Source organism: Cryptomeria japonica, chromosome 1 (assembly GCF_030272615.1).
Source record: "Cryptomeria japonica chromosome 1, Sugi_1.0, whole genome shotgun sequence".
NCBI lineage: Eukaryota > Viridiplantae > Streptophyta > Pinopsida > Cupressales > Cupressaceae > Cryptomeria > Cryptomeria japonica.
The window spans coordinates 558352929-558360890 of record NC_081405.1 but is presented as its reverse complement, the minus strand read 5'-3'; the positions used below and the strand labels follow the sequence as shown (position 1 = coordinate 558360890).

General features: G+C 35.6%; 1 pseudogene; it reads left to right on the top strand.

Annotated features, from left to right (window-relative positions):
- The first annotated feature begins 5223 nt into the window (after positions 1-5223).
- Positions 5224-7249, top strand: LOC131057561 (scopoletin glucosyltransferase-like; annotated as a pseudogene).
- Positions 7250-7962: the final 713 nt, after the last annotated feature.

The window sequence follows — 7962 nt, the reverse complement described above, 5'->3', positions numbered from 1 at the left end:
TAAAGGCAAGCATATTCAACTTATAAATATCTATCATATTGATGCACGTGTAATTTATAACATTTAATAATAGGCAATATGGCATGTTTACAAAATTGCAATGCTTGATTATAGGACTAGGTTCCATATAGTAGGTAGGTCATCAAGAGAGCTCACTTGAAATGCTTCATTGCAAACATGAAGGAAAACAACCTAACATCTGATGTACATGCTATGAAAGACATACATTGATTCATGAATTTCAACATCATATATAATATTATTCAAAAAAGTATAACTTAGATGTGAATATTTTCTTCATCTAATCCCTTCTAAGTTTCTCCAAATAAACTATTTCAAAACACCAAAAAAACCCTAGAATCGATCACAAAGAATCATTACCATATTTCTAGGGGACTTGACATTTTTGTGTAGAAATTAATATTGAATCTGGTAGTTAGTTTACAAATAAGGTGTTGTGTTTAATTCACTATTTAATTCATTCATATTTTCCATATATCCAAAAACATGGTGACTATAGAGAAATATATGAAAATTGATGAATACCAAAAACAAAGATGACTCCTATTTTGAAAATTTTCAATTAATATTTTAGTGTATATATGTTTATATAAAATTCCTGAGTTGCATATAATTATATTATATTAGAATATGCCCATACCACCCTCTCTAGTTTCTCAATTGCATATAATTATAATTATACCGAATCATCATGTGTTTTTAGCTTTCCTGTCCTATTACCAAGTAAATAAACAAGTATAAGGAATGCAATTATGTGGGGCTGCTCTTATGTTTAGGATCCACCCTACAAGTAGCTACTGATCTAATATGTGGGGTCGTCCACCTTGAGAGCTGCGTCTGCCATGAGAGCTGCTCCGTCGATTAGCGAAGAAATGAAATTTTCCCGAGGAATGAGTTAAAACTGGCTAGATTCCCTTGTGCTAGACGGTGTGCAGATTCCCTTGTAGCTTGATTTTAATGACCTTGGTCTAAGGGATCAGTCTTTAAGTTATTTTTAATGACCTTGGTCTAAGGGATCTTGACATGGAAAACGACACAACGATGACCGGTTTTTGTAACCACTGAAACGTCTCACCTTGGTTGTAATGTGGCTTTTCTCTTCACTGGAAATATGTGTGAAATTGCGTAGGCAATTCTTTACTCGGTCGCCGAATCCTTCTGACAAACGTTGCAGTCGAATTCAATCAGTAAGAAAGGTGTTGGAGGGTTTTTCGTAAACTTGCTTTTCATATGACAAACGACAAATTAATGTTAGCCATTGAAAGGTGTTGGAGGGTTTTTCGTCAAACTTGTTTTTGATCTCTGGAAATTTGTGTGGAATTGTGCAGATAATTCCCTACTGAGTGGGCGAATCCTTCTGACAAAGGTTGCAGTCAAATTCAATCAGTAAGAAAGATGTCGAACGGTTTTGAGAAACCCCACGTAGTGGCAGTGCCGTTCCCTCTGTCGCGTTCTGCATGGCTTTCATATTCGCACAACACATTGGAGAAAGGAGGAGACAGTCTTGTCCTGAGCTTGGGTCTCCCCACTCCACACTCAGATTACATAAGCACGAAATTGAAGGATAATGAACATTAAGTATGTAATTAGTTATTTGTTTATATCTTTAAATTTATATATATAATAATGAATTGTAAGAAAGTAAGAGAATGAATGAAATGAAATTATTTTGAAGTTTGGTGTATTCTCTGTATTGTGTATTATATATTTTTCAGTTTTAATATTTTTATTTGATATTAGAGAGTTCAGGTAAATTAATATGATACAATAAATACATTTAATTTTTTTTTAAAAAAAAATGGACTTACCATCGAAACCCTTCTGGCTGGATCACTACAATTCTTCTCGCCCTCCCGCTTAACTCCAAGCCACTCAATGCAAAATGAGGGGCTTAGGCGGATTTGTGGGTTTATATAGCGCCTGAAATCCGTTGCCACGCGAGCACCCATCCGTATGATTACCCATATGTATATGTATATGTATACATACATACATACATGCATATATATGTATGTACATACATACATACATACATACATACATACATATGTATATATATATACATATATGTATATGTATATACATACATACATACATACATACATACATACATATGTATGTATGTATGTATATATATACATATACATACATATATACATACATATACATATATACATACATATACATATGTATGTACACACACACACATATATATTTATAGATATACATATATACATATATACATACATAGATACATATATACATACACATATATACACATAGATACATATATACATACACACACACACACACACACACACACACACACACACACATATATATATATATACATACATATGTGCATATATGTATACACACACATACATACACATACACATACACATACACATACACATACACATGCACATGGACATGCACATGCACGTACACGTACACGTACACACACACACACACACACACACACACACACACACACACACACACACACACACACACACACACACACACATACACATACACATGCACATGCACATACACGTACACACACACACACACACACACACACACACACACACACACACACACACACACACACACACACACACACACATTTTCATCTCTTGCTATATTGCATTTGTGATTCTAGAGTAAAGCCTAGGGTAAATCCAGAAGAGGACATTACAGTGTTTTTTTTTTTTTTTTTTTTTAATGGAGGTTTGAAGGGAGAGAATCCCTTTACATCATACTACCTATTATTAAAATTCTTGCACTATGCTTTGGTATATAAGGCTTATAATTCTTTCTACATCGTAGATAGGTTGTATGTATAGATAAGTAACAAGGATCATCTCACTTGAATAATGACACTTGTCATAGTATCAAAACATGGTCATATTTGTAGAAACTTTTAAATGTTCATAAACATGAAAGGGTGGGAAAATATTGGATGTTGGAGGAAATCCAAAGGGAAAAGAAGTAGTAATGTCAAAGATAACTAACCATAAATTTATAATGTAAGTATGATGGAAAAAGGAAATTGTCATTTTGAATGTTCAATCAGGTTCCATTTTTATATGTTAAAACATAATTGCGTCTAAATGAGAGAAGCACATATGTCAACATGATTGCTATGAATTAAAGTACAACTATGTGATAAAAATTTGGAGTATTGATGGCGACTTCACTCTGAAAAATCTCAGCAATAAGAGCACCTTAAACATTTGTAATTGATGGCTTCCATTTGAAATGATACAAAAATATATCAAAATTATCATCCCTATTACAACTAATCTTAATAGCAAGAGACCAATGATCTATCCTATACAACACCTTTTATAATAAATATTTTGCAAGTATCTATTATTGGAGTATTGAGAAAACTTGGATTGAAACTTTAAACATACCTATAATTCATCACTAGATCAATATTCATAAGATAACAAATACAAATTGTAGAGTTAAAAATTGTAAATGCTTGCAATTTTACACTACACAAAACCTCCTCTTTATCCTGAGAATATATAACATTGTAATTATGCTATGATGACATGGAAATGTGAATTCTATAGCAAAATATATTCAAATCCATAGTTTTTGAGTTTCATTCTCTCTGATGAAAATTCTATGTGTAGACATTTGTGTAGTGTACTAGCATCTTGTAAAAGTATGTGATTCAAGCAACCATTAGAGTATTAATCTCCCTAGAATATACTAATGTAATACTTTTTCTTGCCGAGATGAGTCTCGCAAATGTGTTGAACCTTCCAAGTTTAACAAAACCTTCTCATTTTGAAAAAAAGAAGCATAATCTCACTCTCTCATTTTGGCATGCACAATTGCTATATATTTTGAAGCTATGAAAATAATACCACTATTTTAAAGCACTCTATTGATCTCTTGCACACAATATTTTCACATGGTATTGGTAAAGTGCAATCCTTTGGCATTGGAAGGACAATCTTAGGGAGATTTTGATAGCTTCCAAGAAGGATCTTTTTGCTCGTTTGATTGCGTCTTCTCCACTATGGCAATCTAACTCGATGAAATTATTGTGAATATTTTAAATTTAACTATATTTTTTATGCTCAATTTAGTGCTCTCACAAAAACCCCTTTTATTAATATGTTACTATAATTGAGATAATTGTTATTATGGTGGTCCATTATTAGATTTGGTGTGGTAAGAATTTGGAGGTTAAGAAGTAGTAAAAGAATGCTTAAATCAAATCTTTTTATATGATGTATATTTTTGATAGCTCATCTAAGTCTTCTATGTTAAGGATCTAATGAATATGACAATCAAGACTTAATTTTTGGTTGGATGTATAGGTATGAGCAATAGCCTTGGTTGATATAGTAAATAATAAGGGGGCATATACAAATGTGTCAAAAAAATAGGTGCATAAAATACTTGGTGAAAATATGAAGATATTTTAACTGTACTAGTGTATGTAGATGAGGCATTTACAGTATGAATTTTTCAGGTTCTACAAATGCACATGCTATTTTATTTAGTTATTAAGTAAATTTTTAGGTCATTATAGTGTTGTTTTAGCTCACCCAATGATTAGAAAGAGATAGTTTAAATTACAATGTATCAAATTATGTAATGTTATGAAAATTCAATTACATAGTTTTTTAGTCAAACTCATTGCCCCATATTTCATTAGTTGCTCACATGAACCGATCTCTCATTGACATAAATGATTTACTTAGCACATTTTTGCATTTGGTTTGAGTTGGAATAGTATTGGGATGATTGATCTCTTAAAAAGTCAAGATGCTACATCTATCTTGAATTAGACTAGTATCAAGATCACTGACTTTTGGATGTCTAAATTCTTCACCTCTTTAAACACCACTTAAATATATTAAATATTTTTTTTTAAAGGGGGAAGATCGGTAGGGGTAACCCACCAACTTGGAGCTTGGTCTAGGTTTGAAACTCATCGATTAAGATAAGGCAAGTCTAATTTATCTTAATAAAACCTTGAAAATAATATATCTTTATTGCAGCTCTAATTTCAGTCCAATCAAAATTTTAATCTTTAGCAATTAAATAAGTACTAAAGACAAACAAAAGTTGTTAAATGATAAAGTACCTCATCATGCAATTGTGTGGGGCTGAGCTTATCGTTAGGTTCACCCTACAAGTAGCTATTAAGCTAAATCAGTCGGGTCATCCGCCATGAGCTCTGGTCCGTCCATTAACAAACAAAGGAAATTTTCATACGGAATCCCTTGTGCATGCACTCCGACTTCTACGGAATCCTCTCCAAGCTCTTTGGATTAGATCTGCAGAAATTTATGTAAATGGTCCAACATCCCTGCTTTCGACGTTTCATATTGCTAAGATGCAGTTATTGCACATAAATGAATTAATCATTGATTTTAATGATGTTCATGGGATCATCTTTATATCGGGTTGTAAGTATGTTTGTCATCGTTGGAAATATGTGTGGAATTGTGTAGGTAATTCCTTATCGAGTGGGCGAATCCGTCTGACAAAGGTTGCAGTCGAATTCAATCAGTAAAGACGATGTCGAACGGTTTTGAGAAACTTCATGTAGTAGCAGTGCCATTTCCTGCACTTGGTCATGCCATCCCTTTGATGGAGTGTTGTAACTTGCTTGCCTCGTGTGGCCTCGCCGTCACTTGTGTCACCACCACTGCTAATGCACCCCCGCTAAAACTCCAAATGGCCCACGCTATTTCCTCCGGCTTCGATATTCGCCTCGCGGTCCTTCCTACGCCACAAGTTGAAGGGCTACCCGAGGGAGTGGAAAGCTTCGACCAGGTTCCTTCCCAGCAATCTCATCTAATCTTTGATCTGGTCGTTAAGCTTGAACAGCCGTTTAACCGTTGGCTTGAAGGCCAACTTGAAGGGAGGGAAGCTCCTGTTTGTATCATGCATGATGTACTTCTGGGATGGACTATGGAGGTACCCCAAAAGCACAACATCGTTAGGGTGGCGTTTGATACGTATGGGGCATTCGCTCTGACCCTGCTGCGTTCTCTATGGCTTTCCGCCTCGCACAACGCATTGGAGAAAGAAGGCGATAGTCATGTCCTGAGCTTGGATCTCCCCACTCCAGTCAGACTGCTTAAGTACGAAATAGACGAGAAGTTGTTACAGAACTGGGCGATGGAGAGAATAAGAATGGTACAGTCAGCCAACCAAGGATGGGGAATGCTCATCAATACGTTTGAGCAGCTGGAGCCTGAGTATTCCGACACTTAAGAAATCTGACAGGGAAAAAGGTATGGTCCATAGGCCCAGTACTGCCATCGACTTGCTTTGAAGGTGCAGTGAAAGTCGGCACCCGAGTGAAAATGGTAGACAACGGCGAAGATAAACTGCTACGATGGCTGGATTCTCAAAGTTCCTTTTCAGTTGCTTATGTTTCGTTCGGAAGTCAGGCGTTCTTAACAGAAGAACAAAGCAAGGCGTTGGCTGGTGGTCTAGAAGCCAGCGAACATCCCTTCATTTGGGCTATCAAAGTGTCCCCAGAGGTGGAACCCAGGACATCCGACCTGGCTCGCACATATCTTCCGGAGGGGTTCCAAGAGCGAACAAAGAAGAGAGGGCTGGTCATATGGGGTTGGGTGCCACAGCTTGTTATTCTCTCCCACCCATCGTTGGGGGCCTTCGTGAGCCACTGCGGATGGAATTCTATGCTTGAAAGCATAGCTCTAGGAGTTCCATTAATCACATGGCCAATGGTTGCAGATCAACACTTCAATTCTAAACTAGCCGTGGAGTGTGGCATTGGAATCCAAGTGTGCGAGCATAAAGATGGAATTCCAGATAAGCAACGAGTGAAGGAGGGTGTTACACTTGTTTTGAGTGAAGACAAGGGGAAACAGATGAAGAGAGAGGCAGAAAAGTTTAAGGAAATGGCTAGAAAGGCTGTTGCGTCTGGAGGATCTTCAAACGCAAACTTACAAGATTTTGTGAGTGACATTCATAAGTTGCAGATGGCGAGAACTGCTGCACGGGAGGGATCTTCGGAGACCCGAAAAGATGACCGTGTTCCGAAAACCATCTAAAGCTTACCATGTTTCACAGCTGTTGTCGATTGTCTAGGTATCTTAGAAAATGAATATCAAACTTCTGTAGCATTTGTGTTCGAGCTTTACTTTCGAAAACAGAGGGAGGCTTCATAGGGCAGTTCTTTCAATTCAGATCTCATGTTTCTTTATTGATAATGCAGCACGTTATTGAATCTCGTTGGTAACAAATAAAGATGTTGTAGAGCTTGTTAGTAAGTTAATTAATTAATTTGACAAACTTGTTAGAATGGTTTTTTTTTCTTTTCTTTTTAATATAAATATGTATTACAAGTCTTCAATAAATTTAAATCATTTAAACTAATTTTACACTTTATAAAAATTATTTCTTTGTTAACACAAAGGACAAAACCAAAACATAATATTATTGATTGTATCAAGATAGTTTATACATTAGTGCACAATGAATATTTAAAGTCTTATATTCCTGTTAAAACTTCCAAAACTTCCCACAAGAATAACCACTTATAACTAACTATTAATTTATTAATTGCTAAGTACACTAAAATCTACAGTAATTAATATAATAATGCCAACATTCTCCTTCTTATTACATTAATCCGAACAAGAGTGAAACATTGCAATGGTTTTGAACCCAACCCTTCTGGAAACTTTGATGAAGTGCCTTCACCAATCCTCCTCATTCACCTGAGAAACACTGAACTAACTGCATCAGTGGACCTCCTAGCTATAAAACCTGTAACCATTTGCACAACATAAGAGAACATAAAAGGTTACCACCCTCCATGCACAATGAGAAACATTTCCTTCAAAATTTCACATCTCCAAGTGTGTCTAATGCCTCCTCTAGTCCTGCAAATGAGACACCTTTCCTCTGAAAGTCCACATC